Source organism: Mauremys reevesii, linkage group 14 (genome assembly GCF_016161935.1).
Source record: "Mauremys reevesii isolate NIE-2019 linkage group 14, ASM1616193v1, whole genome shotgun sequence".
Taxonomy (NCBI): Eukaryota; Metazoa; Chordata; order Testudines; family Geoemydidae; genus Mauremys; species Mauremys reevesii.
Genome location: NC_052636.1, coordinates 43,671,279 through 43,689,804, shown reverse-complemented (window position 1 = coordinate 43,689,804; position 18,526 = coordinate 43,671,279). Strand labels below are relative to the sequence as shown.

At 47.4% G+C, this 18,526-nt stretch overlaps 1 protein-coding gene and 1 non-coding gene across 2 annotated transcripts in view; one reads left to right on the top strand and one right to left on the bottom strand.

The window, feature by feature from the left end:
* LOC120381758 (zinc finger protein 420-like) overlaps nucleotides 1–18,526 on the bottom strand; it is a gene marked incomplete at both ends in the record, with an annotated part of 237,354 nt that overhangs the window by 127,749 nt on the left and 91,079 nt on the right. The window lies entirely within an intron of this gene.
* On the top strand, nucleotides 608–679 carry TRNAR-UCU. The gene has a single exon. It is a non-coding gene; the product is annotated as a tRNA-Arg (tRNA).

Here is an 18,526-nt window from a genome sequence, read left to right as displayed (position 1 = left end):
GTCTTTCCTTCCCCATTGGGGACATGCAGATACAGGTGAACCCCAGTCAGTCTGTGTCACAGAGAGTCTGTATCTCCTAAGGAATGTGGGTGAAGGATTCCAGCTGAATTAACGCCGCTCACCTGGGTTAGAAACATGTTTCTTTCGAGCAGATAGTGGGAAATGGGACATTAATTCAGACCCAGGAGGCAAGGCAGAGGCTTCATGCTCTTGATCTCCATGAAGGGAGAGAGGATCCCCAGGAAGGAACAGAGCTTCCTTTAGATTCAAGCTGGGTCTCCTGGAAGTTGGAAAAGACCCTTGGTCACTGAGGATCTCATGGGATCGTGCTGCTCCAGAGGCTCGAGAGTCCTGGGTGCGGGGAGGGTGTCACTGCACAGTCTGAAATGGAAGGGAGGACCCTGGAAAGGACGGGGAGGAACAGAAAATGGAGAGGAATGAAACAGAATAAACGCCTCTTCTCTCTCCCCTCCCCGACCCAGCAAGAACTGTTATCAGTGGGGAAACTCCCCACCATGAACGGCAGAGACCACAGAGACATTTGCCTCATGCTGAGAAGTAAGGTGACCAAACACCAAGTGTGAAGAATCAGAGGCTTTCACCTGATGCATTGGTGGTATAGTGGTGAGCATAGCTGCCTTCTAAGCAGTTGATCTGGGTTTGATTCCCAGCCGATGTGATGATTCCTCCACTGGGAATTGGTTTAGTTTCAGTCACAGTTTATCAATGGAATGAGAAAATCAGTGTCCTGACTCCCAATAGGTCATTAAACACCCAGTGGAGGAAGAAAGGGGTGGGATGAGCAGTTGGAGTCATCCTGGTATTACAGTGCTTGGTTTATTTAAAAAAAAATTCCTTTACTTCCCTCTCCCTTTTAGACTCAGAGCCTTTAAGGTCAGAAGGGACCAGTGTGATCATCTAGTCTGACCTGCTGCACCTTGCAGGCCAAAAGACCCCACCCACCCACTCCTGTAATAGACCCGGGAGGGGAGGCAGCTCTGTGCACTGCCTCTACACCAGGCAGCACATGGAGTCCCTCTGCTCCCCTCCCCCAACGGGTGTGCAGAGATGTGCCAGCAGCACTAAGGTGGCTCCCTGCCCACTCTACCTCCGTCCCTCCGTGCCGCTCCCAGAAGTGGCCGGCATGTCCCAGCATCCCCTGGGGTGGGGGGGCGTGTCTCCACGTGCTGCCCCTGCCCTGAGCACCAACTCTGCAGCTCCCATTGGCCAGGAACTGTAGCCAATGGGAGCTCTGGGGGCAGCGCCTGCAGACAGCAGCACATGGAGATCCCCTGGCCCCACTCATGTAGGAGCTGCTGCCGGAGGGTTGTGTGTACCGGTCACTTTAGGAGCTGCACCACCCCTCCTGCACCCCACCCCCAGCGCAGAGCCCACACCCAAATTTCCTCCCAGTGCTTTGCTTGTCTTTCTTTTACCAGAACCATCCTTCTTCTCCTGGGCTGCAAGTAGCCACCCCTGGGAAGCCAAGAGGCAGGCACAGGATTCTGCAAGGTAAGTGTCCCCCAGCACCGCGATGGACGGTGTGATGAAGGTAAGTCTTCCTGAGGCACAATGAACTGCAATGCAGCAAACCACTGGCCAGGCGAAGGGCAGTCACTGGAGGTACAAGCTTGTGAGTGACTCCTGAGCACAGGGCCCCTTCCCCTTTTAAGGACCTGCTCTTCATGGCCTGCGACTAGAGATGACTTGGCTGCATCTGGTGGGTCACACTCCACCTTGGGCAATGTCCATGCTCTGGGTGTGTGATCTCTGCCTAATGAGAGTCCCAGACACCTTGTCTATCTAGGAGCTCTTCTGCTCTTCCAGCTGTTCAACCAGCCCCTTCATCCCACAAGCATTCCAGGAGGGAGCGGGAGTGGGAGGGAGAGGGGGAAAGCCACTTCACAGGCATTCAGAGAGGGAGAGGAGACAAAAATGGGAATGGGGGAAGTATAACAGACCTATTGAGCATAGAAATCACTGCTGCTCCTACAACAGCAGGAACAGGCCACTAGGAGTTGGGAAAAATTAAGCCATCGTGTTTTTGAACCAGGGACCTTTTGTGTGTTAGGCAAACATGATAACCACTACACTACAGAAACTCTGTTGCAGGGTTTTGCCCCTCCCTTCATAAGAAAATAAGAATGGCCAGACTGGGTCAGACCAAAGGTCCATCGAACCCCATATCCTCTCTGTCAACAGTGGCCAAAGCCAGGTGCCCCTGAGGGAGTGAACCTAACAGGTAATGATCAAGTGATCTCTTTCCTGCCATCCATCTCCACCCTCTGAAAAAAAGAGGCTTGGGATACCATTCCTTACCCAGGCTGCCTAATAGCCATTAATGGACTTAACCTCCATTAATTTATCTGCAAAAATAATGAGGAGTACTTGTGGCACCTTAGAGACTAACAAACTTATTTGAGCATAAGCTTTTGTGGGCTAAAATCCACTTAATCAGATGCATACTGTGGAAAATACAGCAGGAAGATATATATATACACAGAGAACATGAAAAAATGGGTGTTGCCATCCACACTATAATGAGAGTGAGCAGTTAAGGTGAGCTATTATCAGCAGGAGAAAGAAACTTGTAGTGATAATCAGGATGGCCCATTTCCAACAGTTGACAAGAAGGTGTGAGTAACAGTAGGGGGACAAATAAACATGGGGAAATAGTTTTACTTTGTGTAATGACCCACCCACTCCCAGTCTTTATTCAAGCCTAATTTAATGGTATCCAGTTTGCAAATTAATTCCAATTCAGCATCTCTCGTGGGAGTCTGTTGTTGAAGGTTTTTTGTTGTAATATTGCGACTTTTAGGTCTGTAATCGAGTGACCACGGAGATTGAAGTGTTCTCTGGCTGTGTTTGAAAGTTATAATTCTTGATGTCTGATTTGTGTCCATTTATTCTTTTGTGTAGAGACTCTCTGGTTTGGCCAGTGTACATGGCAGAGAGGCATTGCTGGCACATGATGGCACATATCACATTGGTAGATGTGCAGGTGAATGAGCCCCTGATGGCATTGCTGATGTGATTAGGTCCTATGATGGTGTCCCCTGAATAGATATGTGGACAGAGTTGGCAACAGGTTTTGTTGCAAGGATAGGTTCCTGGGTTAGTGTTTTTGTTGTGTGGTTGCTGGTAAGTATTTGCTTCAGGTTGGGGGGCTGTCAGTAAGCAAGGACTGACCTGTCTCCCAAGATCTGTGAGAGTGAGGGATTGTCCTTCAGGATGGGTTGTAGATCCTTGATGATGCACTGGAGAGGTTTTAGTTGGGGGCTGAAGGTGACGGCTAGTGGGGTTCTGTTACTTTCTTTGTTGGGCCTGTCCTGTAGTAGGTGACTTCTGGGTACTCTTCTGGCTCTGTCAATCTGCTTCTTCACTTCAGCAGGTGGATACTGTAGTTGTAAGAACGCTTGATAGAGATCTTGTAGGTGTTTGTCTCTGTCTGAGGGGTTAGAGCAAATGCGGTTGTATCTTAGAGCTTGGCTGTAGACAATGGATTGTGTGATGTGGTCTGGGTGAAAGCTGGAGACATGTAGGTAAATATAGCGTTCAGTATGTTTCCAGTATAGGGTGGTGTTTATGTGACCATCGATTAGCACAGTAGTGTCCAGGAAGTGGATCCCTTGTGTGGACTCTTCCAGGCAGAGGTTGTAGGTGGGATGGAAATTGTTGAAATCATGGTGGAATTCCTCAAGGGTTTTCTTTTCCATGGGACCAGATGATGAAGATGTCATCAGTGTAGCACAAGTAGAGTAGGGGCCTTAGGGGACGAGAGCTGAGGAAATGTTCTAAGTCAGCCATAAAAACGTTGGCATAGTGTGGGGCCATGTGAGTACCCATAGCAGTGCCGCTGACTTGAAGGTACACATTGTCCCCAAATGTGAAATAGTTATGGGTGAGGACAAAGTCACAAAGTTCAGCCTCCAGGTTTGCTGTGACATTATGGGGGATACTGTTCCTGACGGCTTGTAGTCCATCTTTGTGTGGAATGATGATGGAGCGTCTACATAGCCAGACAATCCTGCTGTCAAGGTGCCAATGCCTGAGATGATGGGGCGTCCAGGATTTCCAGGTTTATGGATCTTGGGTAGCAGATACAATAACTCTGGTTGGGGTTTTAGACTGTCTTATTGTCAAGGGACAGAGAAACTCGGCCAGCAGCAGGGGGTGCAGAATGCCGTCCTAGTGTGGGGGTGACAGCGCCTCCATGATCCTGACACCCCTATTGGTTCCACTGCTGGTTGTTTTCCTTTTCCGGTGGGACTTTGGGCAAGTTGCTCCCCCCCCAGGGCTCCATCCCCAGCAGGCAAATGGGGATTTCGTACCTTCCCACTATTGGAAAGTGCTGGGAGAATCCCCCAGCCAAAGCTGCTCTGACAGAGCTAAGCAACATCTGACCATTCAAGGTCGGAGCGCACTGCCCAGGAGGAGGAGTGTTTGGCTCTGGGGTTTCACTTCAGCTCAGTCTAGAGAGAGGGGCCCAGCCATGGGGTTTGGCTCAAGAAGACCAAGTCTCCAATTTGTTATGGGCGTTTTGAATTCCAATCCTGAGCTCCAAAGTGCTTGGTGTCATTTGCACATTTTAGAAGCATGCTCTCCACTCCATTTTCCAAATCATTCATGAAACTATTGAATAGTACCAGACCCCGGACTGATCCCTGCTGGACCCACTAGGTGCACCCTCTCCGTCGGGCAGCCAAACCTGGAGAAGGGCCCTTGGAGTCTGGGCTTTCAACCAGCTCTGCACCCACATGACACTGATTGCATCTAGACCGCATTTCCCTTGTTTGCTTGTGAGAATGTCCTGTGGGACTGTGTCAAAAGCCTTAGTAACCCCAAGATAGATCCCATCTACAGTTTACCCACCTCCACTAGGCCCGGAACCCTGCCCAAGAAGGAAAGAGGATTGGTTTGGGATGATTTGTTCTTGACAAATCCATGCTCACTCGTCTTAAGAACCAAGGTATCCTGTAGGTGCTGCTGACAAACTGTTTAAGAATGTATTCCAGGATCTCTCCAGCTATGGAAGTGAGGCTAGCTAGTCTGCAAGTCCCAGGTGTCTCTTTGTTCCCCTTTGAAAGATAGGTCCTGTCTTGTTCATGGATGGGAAGATGTTCTTTTTCAGGGATCTCAGACAAGAACTGGGGCACAACACCTGGTTTGTTAAGACCACAAAAATGGAGGCAGGAACCTCTTCTCTCCTGCTGGCAAAGAACCCCAGGTACCTAAAAGACAGGGACTCACACCCCTGAACGGGATTTAGAAAAGGCAATGGTTAAAAATTTTGGCCCCGACCATTTCTTGTTTCCACAGACTAGACATTTTAGCAAACTTTAGAATTCCTTGGTGCTAAACACCGTGAAACTCCCCTTTCTCCTTCACACAGGGCTTTATCGCCCCTTATCTCACTCAGGCTCACAACTGCCCAGAGCTCGAGAACTGTCCTTGTTCCCATTGGGCAGATGGGGAGGAGCCTGAGGTATAGAGAAGGGAAGTGACCTGTCACCAGATGGATCAGACTGAACAGGTTTCAGACCTCGAGGAGGCTCTTACCTTCTAAACAGGGACGGCTGTTTTCTAGTAAAATCACTAAAAGGGAAGGAGAAAACTCGAAAGAGGTTCCTCCTGGCACTCACGTCCGTGAACCCGAATACTCTCTCAGTCCTCAGAGAGAGACCTGGAGAAGGAGACTTGCTGAAGCAAAGCCACAGGGGTCTCTGAGGTTTCCCTGGCCCCTCGCCGCGGTCCTGCCTGGCTGATGTCAGCATCTCTCTGTGAGGTCACCACCTCCCCACCACCTTGGACCAATAGGCTGAGGTCCTGCAAAAGGCCTTTGTGATGTCACTGCCACACCCCTCCCTTGCTGTGCCAATGTCCTGCCCCTGGCCAGGCACTTTGGAGGTTTGAGCTACTCCCTGAGGATCACCCCACTCAAGGAGCGTTCGTTCTAGGCAGCAAGCCGGCTAGACAGGGAAACATCAGACGCTGCTCCCAATGCTACACTCAGTTTTTCAGAAATGAGTCGACTTTATGGCCAGAAGAGACCATTAGAGCATCTAATCTGACCCCCATGCATATCACAGGCCTCCTGTATGAAACAAGAGCTACTTTGGGGGCAAACACATTCCAGAAAGGCATCTTGTCTTCATTAAATGACATCAGGAGATGGAGAATCCATCACTTCCCTTGGTAGCTTGTTCTTGTGGTGAATCATCCTCGCTGTTGAATTTTTGTGCCTTAGTTGTAATATGAATTTGTCTCTTTTCACCTTCCAGCTATTGAGTCTTCTTATGCCTTTCTCTGCTAGATTAAAGAGCCCTTAAATACCCAATCTTTTCTCTCCATTAAGGCACTTCAATGAAGTCACCTTTCAATCTTCTTTTGATCAGCTAATCAGATTGAGCTCTTTTAATAACTCACTAGAAGGCATTTTTCTCCAGCCCTCAGAACATTTGGTGGCTCTTTGCTGCCCCACCTCCAATTTCACAACATCTTTTTCAAATGAGGACACCAAAACTGGAGGCAGTATTCCAGTATCAGTCTCACTGATGCTGTGTCACCTCCTGTGATGTTATTGACATAATCTGTAACTCTATAGATCACCATTGCAACCACTGTTCTATATTTGCAGCCAATATTTCAGAGAAGTGGTTGTGTAAGAGGTCTATGGAGAGGTGCTGATTGGCTGATTATAATGATGCTATCTCTAGATGTGTATCATTTTTTTGTAGTTGACATTATGAATATTGGCTCTATGCTGCCTGTATTTCAAACTTGTGCTCTGCTTCAGGGAATGATACCTTTGTTTAATTGATGAAAACATAAACTAGACACTTAGAGGATTGGAACTGATTTCAGCTGATGGACAGGTTTGCTAGGTTTTTATGCATTTGGACAGCAAAATGTTGAGTGTTCACATTCATTTCAAGCATCCTTGTATGGTGGAGCTCCTGAACATGATGGAGAATGGAAATGAATTTTTTTTTAAAGAGGGCACCTGGGTTTGAACAAAGGACCACTTAATCTGCAGTTAAACACTCTACCACTGAGCTATACCCCCATTACAACAGGAATATGGAATCGTGATCTCCAGGACTTTGAAGGACAGACCCTGCTTCATCGAGCACCTTTGCCATTCCCAGACCACAGGTGGTTTTAAAAATGGGGTTTGATTAAACTTCTTAAATGTGGTAAACACCACAGCTTGCACACCCACTGATATAGCTTCTCCCCATGACAGAGCTGCCACCTCCTGGGGAAGTGGATTGACTACACCAACAGGAAAACTGTCCCCCCTCAGCATGGAGCAGTGGTTCTCAAGCTGTGGGTCAGGACCGCAAAGTGGGTCGTGACCCTGTTTTAATGGGGTCACCAGGGCTGGCATTAGACTTGTTGGGTCCTGGGGCTGAAGCCAAAAGTCTGAGCCCCGCCACGCCCTCAGGCTTTGGTTTTGCCCTCCCCGCACTGGGGCTCAGTCTTTGGCACTCTCCCCCGCCCAAGTGGGGGGGCTTGGTGCTTGGTCCCTCTTTCCAGGGCTATGTATTAAGTTATTTTGGCAGAAGGAGGTTGCAGTGAAAGGACATTTGAGAAACCCTGGCATAGAGCATCTCCATTACTGAGCTGCAGCAGCATAGACTCACTGTTTTGTCAAAGAAAAACTAAGTTCTCGCTTTTTGTTTGGGTACAGCAAAATCAAATACTTTATTACTTTCTCTAGTGATCACAAGAGGGAGTGTCATAGGAAGCTGGGTTGCCCCTTGTCCCGGACGAATCTCTCTCAATTAGTAAACAATCATAACAATCATTTATACCTTCGTTACAGACAATGGCTAACAATCCTGGAGACATTGAAGGAAAACATTTGCATTTGTTTATACATAAGCCTATTCGCTATCTTATTTGTCTTCAATACTAGAACAGAAAACAAGACTGCATTTTACAAGGTCGTAATGACTTTTCACACAATTCACTCTGTACCACATTATCTTACAGCATATCACAGCCTAACTCCTGCTAAATTAGCTAACATACATTAAGATCCCTTCAAACCTTTATTAATTATTTCTTGGCCTCCACACTCCCCCCTTTTGTACTTATAGTACAACAAATACTTCAAATCTCAATTTGCATTAAACCATGGATTTCAGAGTCTACAGCAGACATGTCAACCTTAGGTGTGGTTATGGGATGTAATGACAATGCATGATTAGCATGAACATGAAAAGTATTATTACCATCATTACGTCTTTTACAACAACAACAACAACAACAGAATCCCACACCAACTAACAACACTACAAACAATAACATCCCCATAGGAATAAAATAATGGGGTTGTCATACAGTTTTGGTAACAAAGCACAATACATCATACTTAGTACATAAAGTAGACACTCTATAAGCTGTATGAAAGGCATTCTTTTCAGCATGATATATATTCTGAAGCATGTGAATTTGCCCTTGCAAGTCAGAGATTCTGTGAACCTCTGGTAACAATGAAAGCAAATTCTGAAACCAATCAGGCACTACTTTAGTCCAATTAAAATATACCTGAAATCTAAGAGCTACATGCAACATTCTATCTGCAGGCCAGTAAATGATATGATTGCCTGCAGCAGTGGTAAGATTAATATGTATATCTTGTAATGTGGTGGTATTAACGTACACACAGCTATCATTAGCCTGAAAAAGTGGGTGTCCTGTAAGGGTAGTTCCTTGACCTCTACCCTCCCAGCAAATATTGTCATAAACAGTGACAACTTCCCCTGGCTTCAGCTTCCGTATACACTGAAGCTGTGGTGGTTCTAACGGCCAAAATGTCCATAGATTTCCCAACCCCATCCAAATATCAGCTGTAATCCCAGGAGCACTAACTAAAAATCGATTAGGAGAATCAGGCGGTCTCACTTCCCAGATATCTCGGTGAATCACCCAATCCCACATGCATCCTCCCCACAGACCCGGCAGGATTCGGTATGTGGGAGCCCACACCCCCTTAACCGGTCCATATGCTTGGAAGGAGCACTGTGAACGTCCACACTTCCATCCAGAAAGTCTCCAAGTATGTCTCCATGGCCACAGATCAGATGGTACTCCTGACGTGTCTGTAAGGGCAGTGGGCCAAGCTTGGTGCACTAGATCATTCCGAATGGCCATCAGCTGGTCATTCAGGAAATCCTGAATTTCCGAACATGCTAGATCCCACTGCAATGCCTTCCCAGCCTCAGTGATATGCAGTACCATCTCTCTCAATAAATTCTGGGTCATAATACTAAGGGCGGAAATGACATGTAACTCACCCACTCCGGTTTGCACTTGGGTTAGCTGTGCCCTAGAAATTAGGCCAGTGGCCTTCTCTAATTGGCCCAATTTCTCATCATGTTCCTGGGTCTTAAAAATATTCCAAACAGCAGCTGCAGAATTGGCCCCATCCCACAAGGATCCAGCCAGATCCCTCTTCTTTCTAGAGGAAATAACCCAGGCCCTCTGTTGTGCTAATCTAATGGCAGCCCCTTGTGAACAATTTGGATATGTAGAGGTGATCTGAAAACTAGATAAAGGCAATGTAAACTTCACAGTCCCTAGTGTAGTGTTAAGTACAGTCCACCGATATTCTGCCACATTTCCCCTCAGGGTAGGTCTATACCACATCTGTTGGTTGTAGACCTCCATATATTTCCGAGAGGCATTAATATTAACAGCATAAGAGGGAGTGTATTGCAACAAAGTACAGGTCACATTATCAGTCACTGGAATGGTCTCAATACAGGTAAAATTTCCAGTAGCAGAACAAACTCTTTGGGTAGTCGTATGATTATTCACTAATTGGGTAACCAAATAACAACAAGGGCCTCTGTTAGGTAACATAGCACAAATTCCAGGAAGAACCATCATATCTACATCACTATGGAACCCATCAATTTCATTTACAAATTCTCGGGGCTGATTTGCAGTAATATTATGGATCTCTATTTTCACTGATCCATTTGTTTTCCACTCAATGGTTCTCTCATATGAATTCTGTTGAACTTTAAAAAATAGTTTTTCTTCGACAATTTGGAAGTTTGAAAACAGTTTGAAACATTGACCTGGCCTTAGCCTCTGAATATGTCTAGGCTTGGCTCCCTATGGCACTGTTGTGATCAGACCCTGGAAGTACAGCCATGGAGACACCACACACCAGCCTTGCCTAGCTGGCAAGGATCAAACCTTCACAGAAAGGCACCCATGGTTTTCTAGCCCAGCTACCTAAGGCCTCAGCCACAGCCACTTAACACAGGGGCATTTCTACACTCTGGTTCTGTTCTCACTGAAGGGTCATTACAAATTGTTTGCTCAGACCAGCTTTCCCAGCACACTCACTGCTGTGCAGCTCTGTACGTGTGGCCATGGCTGAACCGCAAGAATTCCTGCCCATTTCCCTACTGGCTGGAGCATGGCTAGAGTGTGTTTGTGGTTAATGATGTTGCTGTAGATTGTTCATTCCCTGCCTTGGCAATTCAGACAGTCCCTTTTCCCGTTGTATTGCCAGCACCTCTGGGAGTCCAATAACAGAGGCAGGTTTTCTCTGGGCACTGAGATTTTTGAGGGCGTTGATGGCTCCTTTCTTTCCTCACCCTGGAGTAAACTCAGCTTTTTATTCCATCCTTGATGACTCATGGAATAACAGCAGCAGCATGAAGAGGAGAGTGAATATCTCACTGCCAGGGGGAAGGTGGATGCATTCCCTCTGTCTGACCATTGCCATTGCAGGAGAGAAGGTTTCAGTGGAATCGAATGCCCTGGCTCAGACAATAGACACAGGGAGGTTTTGCTGTTCATGGATCTGTGCAAAGGAAACTGTGCCTCTGTGTGAAAATGAGGAGGGATATGAAATGCCCACGTGGTGGTGCCTAAGGCAAAAGGGAACCCTAGAGGATTAGAATAGGATAAGTTCTCAAGCAACATGATTCTTACTTTGTCCATCTGTTAGTTTTGATTATTATCGATGGAAAGATTTTGCCATTGGGTTGTGTGTGTGCTGACCTTTCTTTGGCGGGTTCTTCTAGCAGTACTTGCCAGTACCCCTTGGTTAAGTCTAGTGTAGAGATGAACTGGGCACGTCCCAGTTTTTCCAATAGCTCATTGGTGCGTGGCATTGGATAGTTGTCGGGACGAGTTACAGCATTTAGCTTACGGTAGTCCACGCAAAAGCTTATTTCCCCATCTGGTTTGGGTACTAGAACCACTGGAGATGCCCATGCACTGTTAGAGGGGCACATTATACCCATCTGTAGCATGTTTTGGATCTCCCGTTTTACAGCAGCTTGGGCATGAGGAGACACCCTGTAGGGTGGGGTTCTAATTGGGTGAGCATTACCTGTGTCAATGGAGTGGTATGCCCGTTTGGTCCATCCTGGGGTGGCTGAGAACACTGGGGCAAAGCTAGTGCACAGCTTCTTGATCTGTTGCCATTTGCAGACGTTCCAGGGTTGTGGAGAGGTTTACCTCTTCCATGCCCCCGTCACTTTTTTCTTTGTAGTAGACACCTTCAGGCCACTCAGCGTCATCTCCTCCCTGGGCTGTAAACTGACAAACCTGTAATTCTCTGGAATAAAAGGGCTTTAGAGAATTAACATGGTACACTTTAGGCTTTAGGGTTGAAGTGAGGAATGCTATGAGATAGTTAACAGCTTCCAGGCGCTCTAGGACCGTGAATGTCCCTCCCCATGACGCTTCCATTTTATGGGCCTGTTGCGCCTTCAAGACCATAACCTGGTCCCCTACTTTGAAGGAACGCTCTCTGGTATGTTTATCGTACCAGGCCTTTTGCTCTGCTTGAGCATCCTTTAGGTTTTCTCTAGCAAGGGCTAAAGAGTGTCGGAGGGTGTTTTGTAGGCTGCTTACAAAGTCCAGAATGTTAGTTCCTGGAGAAGGCATAAACCCCTCCCATTGCTGCTTCACCAATTGTAATGACCCCTTAGCCTTGTGGCCATACACAAGCTCAAATGGTGAAAACCCTAAACTGGGATGTGGTACAGCCCTGTAGACAAAAAGCAACTGCTGCGACACTAGATCCCAATCATTGGAGTGTTTATTTATGAATTTACGTATCATGGCCCCCAGAGTTCCATTAAACCTCTCCACCAGGCAATTGGTTTGATGGTGGTAAGGGGTGGCAACCAAGTGATTCACCCCATGTGCTTCCCAAGATTTTTCATGATCTCTGCCAGGAAATTAGTTCCCGAATCTGTAAGGATGTCGGAGGGCCAACCTACCCTGGCAAAAATGTCTGCTAAGGCCTGGCACACAGTTTTAGCCTTGGTGTTGCTTAGAGCTACTGCTTCTGGCCATCAGGTAGCAAAATCCATGAAAGTAAGTATGTACTGCTTTCCTCTGGGGGTCTTTTTTGGGAAAGGACCCAGAATATCCACAGCTACTCGCTGAAATGGGACCTCAATTATGGGGAGTGGCTGGAGAGGGGCTTTGACCTGGTCTTGGGGCTTTCCCACTCTTTGGCACACCTCACAAGACCGGACATAATTAGCAACGTCCTTGCCCATTCCCTCCCAGTGGAAGGACTTCCCCAACCTGTCTTTGGTTCTGTTCACCCCAGAATGGCCACTGGGATGATCATGGGCTAAGTTTAAGAGCTTTACCCGGTACTTAGTTGGAACTACCAACTGTTTTTGAGGATGCCAGTCTTCCTGGTGTCCACCAGAAAGAGTCTCCTTGTATAAAAGTCCTTGTTCTACGACAAAACGGGATCAGTTAGAAGACCTGAGAGGCGGTGGGGTGCTCCGTGCCACCGCCCAAGCTTTCTTGAGGCTGTCATCTGCTTCCTGCTCAGTCTGGAACTGTTCTCTTGAGGCTGGAGACACCAGTTCCTCCTTAGACTGTGGACTTGGGCTTGGTCCCTCTGGAAGCGATGTAGGTGATGGGGTTGTTTTCGTTGATTGTGAACCACTTTCCGCTGGTGCACTTGGAGATATTTCAGGCTCTGGCTCAGCCTCTTAGGTAGGGTGGTCTGCTGTTTCTGCCAGTTCATGCCCACTGGTGCCCTCTGGCACTGGAGTTGTAGATGGGTTTGCAAGCACTGGCGTCAGTGCTGGCAATGGTTCTGGTGCTGGTTGCTTTTCCAGTTCCGGGACTGGATGCACTATGGCTGTTGCAGTCGTTGGTAGGGGATCCAGTTCCACCGCCTCTGTCTGGGTCTCTGGTAACACAGACGGGGCCCTTGTGGACGGCTCAGGAACAGGGGTGGAAGTGGAAGCTTGGTTGGCCTGGCCGCGTATGACCATTCCCACCTCTTGGCCAGCTTCACCTGGTTGGCCAAGACTTCCCCCAGTAGCATGGGGATGGGATAATTGTCATAGACTGCAAAAGTCCACATTCTTGACATCACTGGACAGGCAATTCAGCTGCAGGCAAGTTTAAAGATAATGACATGAATGGGTGAATTGTCACTTGGGCCTCTAGGTTGATGAATTTGGGGTTCACTAAGGATTGGTGGATAGCTGACACTTGTGCCTCGGTGTCGCTCCACGCGATAACCTTCTTCCCGCCCACTCTCAAGGTTTCCCTTCGCTCCGAGGGTATTTGAGAGGCATCTGGGCCTGGGGATCTTTGGTGTGGTGGTGGTGTAATGAACTGTACTTGGTTGGGGTTCTTGGGGCAGTTGGCCTTTATATGTCCCAGTTCATTACATTTAAAACATCGCCCAGCTGACTGGTCATTAGGCTGAGGTGAGTTGCTGGAGACTGGTGAGGTGGGACAATAGGGTGTCTGGGGCTTTCCTTGGGTTGTGGGTGGGGTCTTGGGTTGCCCCCGGTGATAGGGGTTATTTTCGGTTTGCCCCCACTGATATTCGCTCCCCTTGCTAGTAGTTTTTTTTTCTTTTTTGTACCACTTCCACCCATCTGGCTCCAATCTCCCCTGCCTCGGTTACAGTTTTGGGCTTCCCATCTAGGATGTACCTTTCTGTTTCCTCAGGAACACCCTCTAAAAACTGCTCCATTTGCATTAGGAAGGCCAGCTCTTCCAGATTTTTAGCATTTGCTCCTGATATCCAGGCCTCCCAATTCTTTCCAATGCGGTAGGCGTGTTGGGTAAATGACACATCTGATTTCCACCTTAGGGCTCTGAACCACCGACGGGCATGCTCAGGTGTTAGCCCCATTCTGATTCTGGCCTTGGTTTGAAAAAGATTATAATAATTCATGTGTTCCTTAGGCATTTCAGCTGCCATCTCTGCTAAGGGTCCATTGAGCTGTGGCCTCAGCCCTATCATGTACTGGTCTGCAGAGATGCTGTACCCAAGGCAGGCCCTTTCAAAATTTTCCAAGGCGGCCTCAGTATCATCACCTGCCTTGTAGGTGGGAAATTTTCTGGGATGGGAAACAGTGCCTGGAGAAGGGTTGGCTGGTCCATCCTGCTTAGCCTTTGCTAAGTCCAGTTCATGCTTTCTCTCTCTTTCAGCTCTTTTTCTCCCGTCTCCATCTCTTTTTGTTTCATCTCCATAGCTCTTTTGTGGTCAGCTTCTTTGGCTTTTTCTTCTGTGTCCAGTCTAGCCAGTTCCTATTTAACTGCTTCCTTGATACTCCTTTTTCTGCTTTCTTGTGCTGGCCACACCCCTCTGCAGCTCACTGACTGGGATGCACTCAGCTCAGGGCTGCTTGGTTAACAGAGATTTTCTAACTAGTGTGGCAGAGCTCTGACCCTGCTCCGGTGGGTCCTGCGCTTCTAGGCGGTTTATGCTGCCTCAGTGGCTCACTGTGACCCTCCACATAGCCCTTCTCTCTCTAGGGCCAGGGTTACAGTCTACTGAGCCCTTTTCATCATAGGCTGCAAGGAGGTTGGTGAGAGAACTGCCACAGTCTCTGTTTAGCCTCCTGTCCTGACAGGGACCTGACTTCCCCTTCCAGATGTTCCTGTAGTGGTGGGTTGGGGGGGAACCCGGGCCCGCCCTCTACTCCGGGTTCCAGCCCAGGGACCCTAATGGTAGCAGTTGTTGGCAGCCAACCTTTCACTGCCAGAGTTGCTACATTTCCCTGGGCCACTTCCCCACAGCTCTCTTGCTTCTCCCTTCTTCTCCCTTACCTTAGGGCTCACTTAACGATGGTTTGAGGGTGTCTTCAGTAACCAGCCCTTCAACTGCACTTCCTCTCCTCTGGCTCCCCTGCCTGACTGGAGTGAGCCCTTTTTATAGTATCAGCAGGGCCTTAATTAGAGTCAGGTGTTCTCATTAGCCTGGAGCAGCCCCTGCTCTGGTCAGTCAGGGAACAGAAAACTGTTAATCCAGTGGCCAGTATATCTGCCTTCTGCTATACCCACCTGGCCTGGGTCTATCACACTAGCTATACCCAAGAAGTAGAAAGAAAAAACAATTCAGCTTGTAAATTCCTTTTGCTATCTGCTTGCTCACAGCTTGAAGCCTCCTCTTAACAAAGACCCTTGTTAAAAAACTTAACACCTCTGCCCTCAGGCAGCTTTCTAAGCAGCTAGAAAGGAGAGAAAAAATAATTCACACCGCTGCTCACCATGTGAAGGTTTTTCCCCCCCACTTTGAACTTTAGGGTACAAATGTGGGGGACCTGCATGGACACTTCTACGCCTAATTACTAGCTTAGATCTGGTATACTGCCATCACCCAGAATTTCAGTGTCTGGGACACTCTGTTACCCCAAAACTTTCCCCTCCCTTGGCAGCCTTGAGAGGCTTCACCAATTCCCTGGTGAACACAGATCCAAACCCCTTGGATCTTAAAACAAGGAGAAATTAACCATTCCCCCCACTCCTTTCCCCTCACCAATCCCTGGTGAGTCCAGACCCAATCCCCTTGGATCTTAAAACAAGGAAAAATCAAGCAGGTTCTTAAAAAATAAAGCTTTTAATTAAAGAAAGAAAGGCAAAAATCATCTCTGTAAAATCAGGATGGAAAATACTTTACAGGGTACTTAGATTCATATAGTCCAGAGGAAACCCCCTCTAGCCTTAGATTCAAAGTTACAGCAAGCAGAGGTAAACTCCTTTCAGCAAAAAAAAGGGACATTTACAAGTTGAGAAAACAAAGATAAGACTAACACGCCTTGCCTGGCTAATTACTTACAAGTTTGAAACATGAGAGACTGATGCAGAAAGATTTGGAGAGCCTGGATGGACGTCTGGTCCCTCTTAGTCCCAAGAGCGAACAACAACAAAACAAAGAGCACAAACAAAAGACTTCCCACCACCAAGATTTGAAAGTATCTGGTCTGGTCCTCTGGTCAGGTGTCAGCCAGGTTTAGTGAGCTTCTTAACCCTTTACAGGTAAAAGAGACATTAACCCTTAACTATCTGTTTATGACAGGCCCAAACTCTCCAGCGCTTGGATTCTTTACATGCTTTCACAGAGCGAAGAGCACATGTTCCATGATTTCATAGGGCAGAGTTTTAGGGCTATTTTGAGTCAGGGAGCTATGCTATAGGGAGCTTTCCCTGTGTGGATCTGACAGGTGGATCAACATAGATGCACATTGTGACCATTCTAAGGGTGCTGAGGGCTGTGAGTCTCCTTGTTGCCACCTGCCACTACTAAGAAGGACTTTTGGCAGCTGGATGTTAGCGACCAAGCTCAGCAGCCTGTCAGGCACTCAAGCACCCTCCTCTGAGCCACAGCAGCCCTGACAGTTGACAATAGAGACACCTTAACCCCTGAGTTCCTTCAATGTGTCCCCCTCCGGGGTCTAGCTCCAATCACCAGATAATCGGGGTATGTCTATACTACCTGCCGAATCGGCGGGCAGCGATCGATCTAGTGGGGGTCGATATATCGCATCTAGTGTAGATGCACTAAATCGATCCCCGAGTGCTCTCCCCTCGACTGTACTCCAGCTCAGTGAGAGGCGCAGGCAGAGTCTACGGGGGAGCTGCAGCAGTCGACTCACCGCGACGAAGACACCACAGTAAGTCGATCTAAGTATATCGACTTCAGCTACGTTATTCATGTAGCTGAAGTTGCATAACTTAGATCGATCCCCTCCCCTAGGTTAGACAAGGGCTCAGAAAAATCCCAGATCCTCTCTGCCCAAAGCAATGGTACATCCCAGGTTACCAGTTTTACTGGTATCACACACAGCACTTGAGCACAGTTATCGAACAAACAAAAATTTCTTTACCACGGGACAGAGTTTTAAAAAGAAACAAATGTGAGTGATGGAAACCAACCATTACCAACAAAACAAAATCACAAAATGCAACCTACACTTTAATAGCTCCCTTCCCTATCTAAGTAGACTGACGTGTGAGGTGACAGTCTATTGCAGTGATTGCTAGTCCCTAGGAGCCAGGCCTCTGCCTTTCTTGAAGCACCACTGGTCATTAGTGATCTCCTTGGTGAATGGACCCAGAGTGTTTCTCTCCACCCTGTCATAAACTGAATCAGTCTTTTGTGTATATTCACAGAATGGACCATTTCCTCATTGTCATATTGTCCTTTTCACTTCCACAGGGATTCAATGTCTATAATTTGTCTTTGATAGTTTTCCATTGGCTTTTCTGGGCTGGTGCAAAGGCTGACAATGCAGCAATACATCGCATAACTGGCTAGCAAGGGATGGGTGACAATTCCCTCCCACTTGAATGGGCTGTCCCCAACAAGACCTGTGACTGGGGTGACTCACTGTCATGACAATACTATATGGGCATAATGTTCCATATACTTACATTACTCCTTCAATAGGACTCATACCCACCTCTTGAAGTGATCAGGAGTAACAATAATTTACAGGGTTTCAGTACAGATCTCACTGCTATGCTTCCTGGATAAATATCATAAAAATCAGTGCATTAGGTGGGATGAGTTTGTCGGGTCTGAGACAGGAGTTTCTTGTGAATTACTTTGACCTCTTTGCCAACTGGCACCAAAGAGCATTTATCACACATACACTGAGCTATACAGCCACACTCTAATATAACAGAAAGGCCAGCACAAAAAACAGAGAGAGGAACAATAAAATACTAAAATGACAATGGTTGGAACGCTCCATTTCCCTCAGTCTTTGGACTGATGGGTATTAAGAGCTTTTCCCTCAATTGAACCAGGTGATCGGATACCTGGCTCAGCCCTCCATACTAGCAGCTCTCTCACATACAGGGAGATGGGTCAAAATTGGAACTGATGTCACGACTCGCTTCCCAGAGGGGATCAACCTGTCTAAGGCTGTGTCTACCCTTCAAACACTGGAAATATTCTTCTGACAACCTAACACTGTCTATACTGGGACTCAGGTCACATTAACTACTTCTCTCAGAAGAGTGGATTTTTCACACCCCTGAGAGATGTGGCCATATCAACATAGCTTTTCAGTGTAGACCAGCCTCTGGATGGCTTTTTGATATGAAAGGCAATGGACTTCAGCCTTTTCCTTGGTATTGATGGTTGACAACTGCAGCTTTCCTACCTGCTGGACACATCCTATGACAGATGTCAGGCCTTTCCTTTGCAAATTAGAGAAGTGGGGAAGTCAGTGACCCTTACAGTGTAAGCCGGTAAAAACTT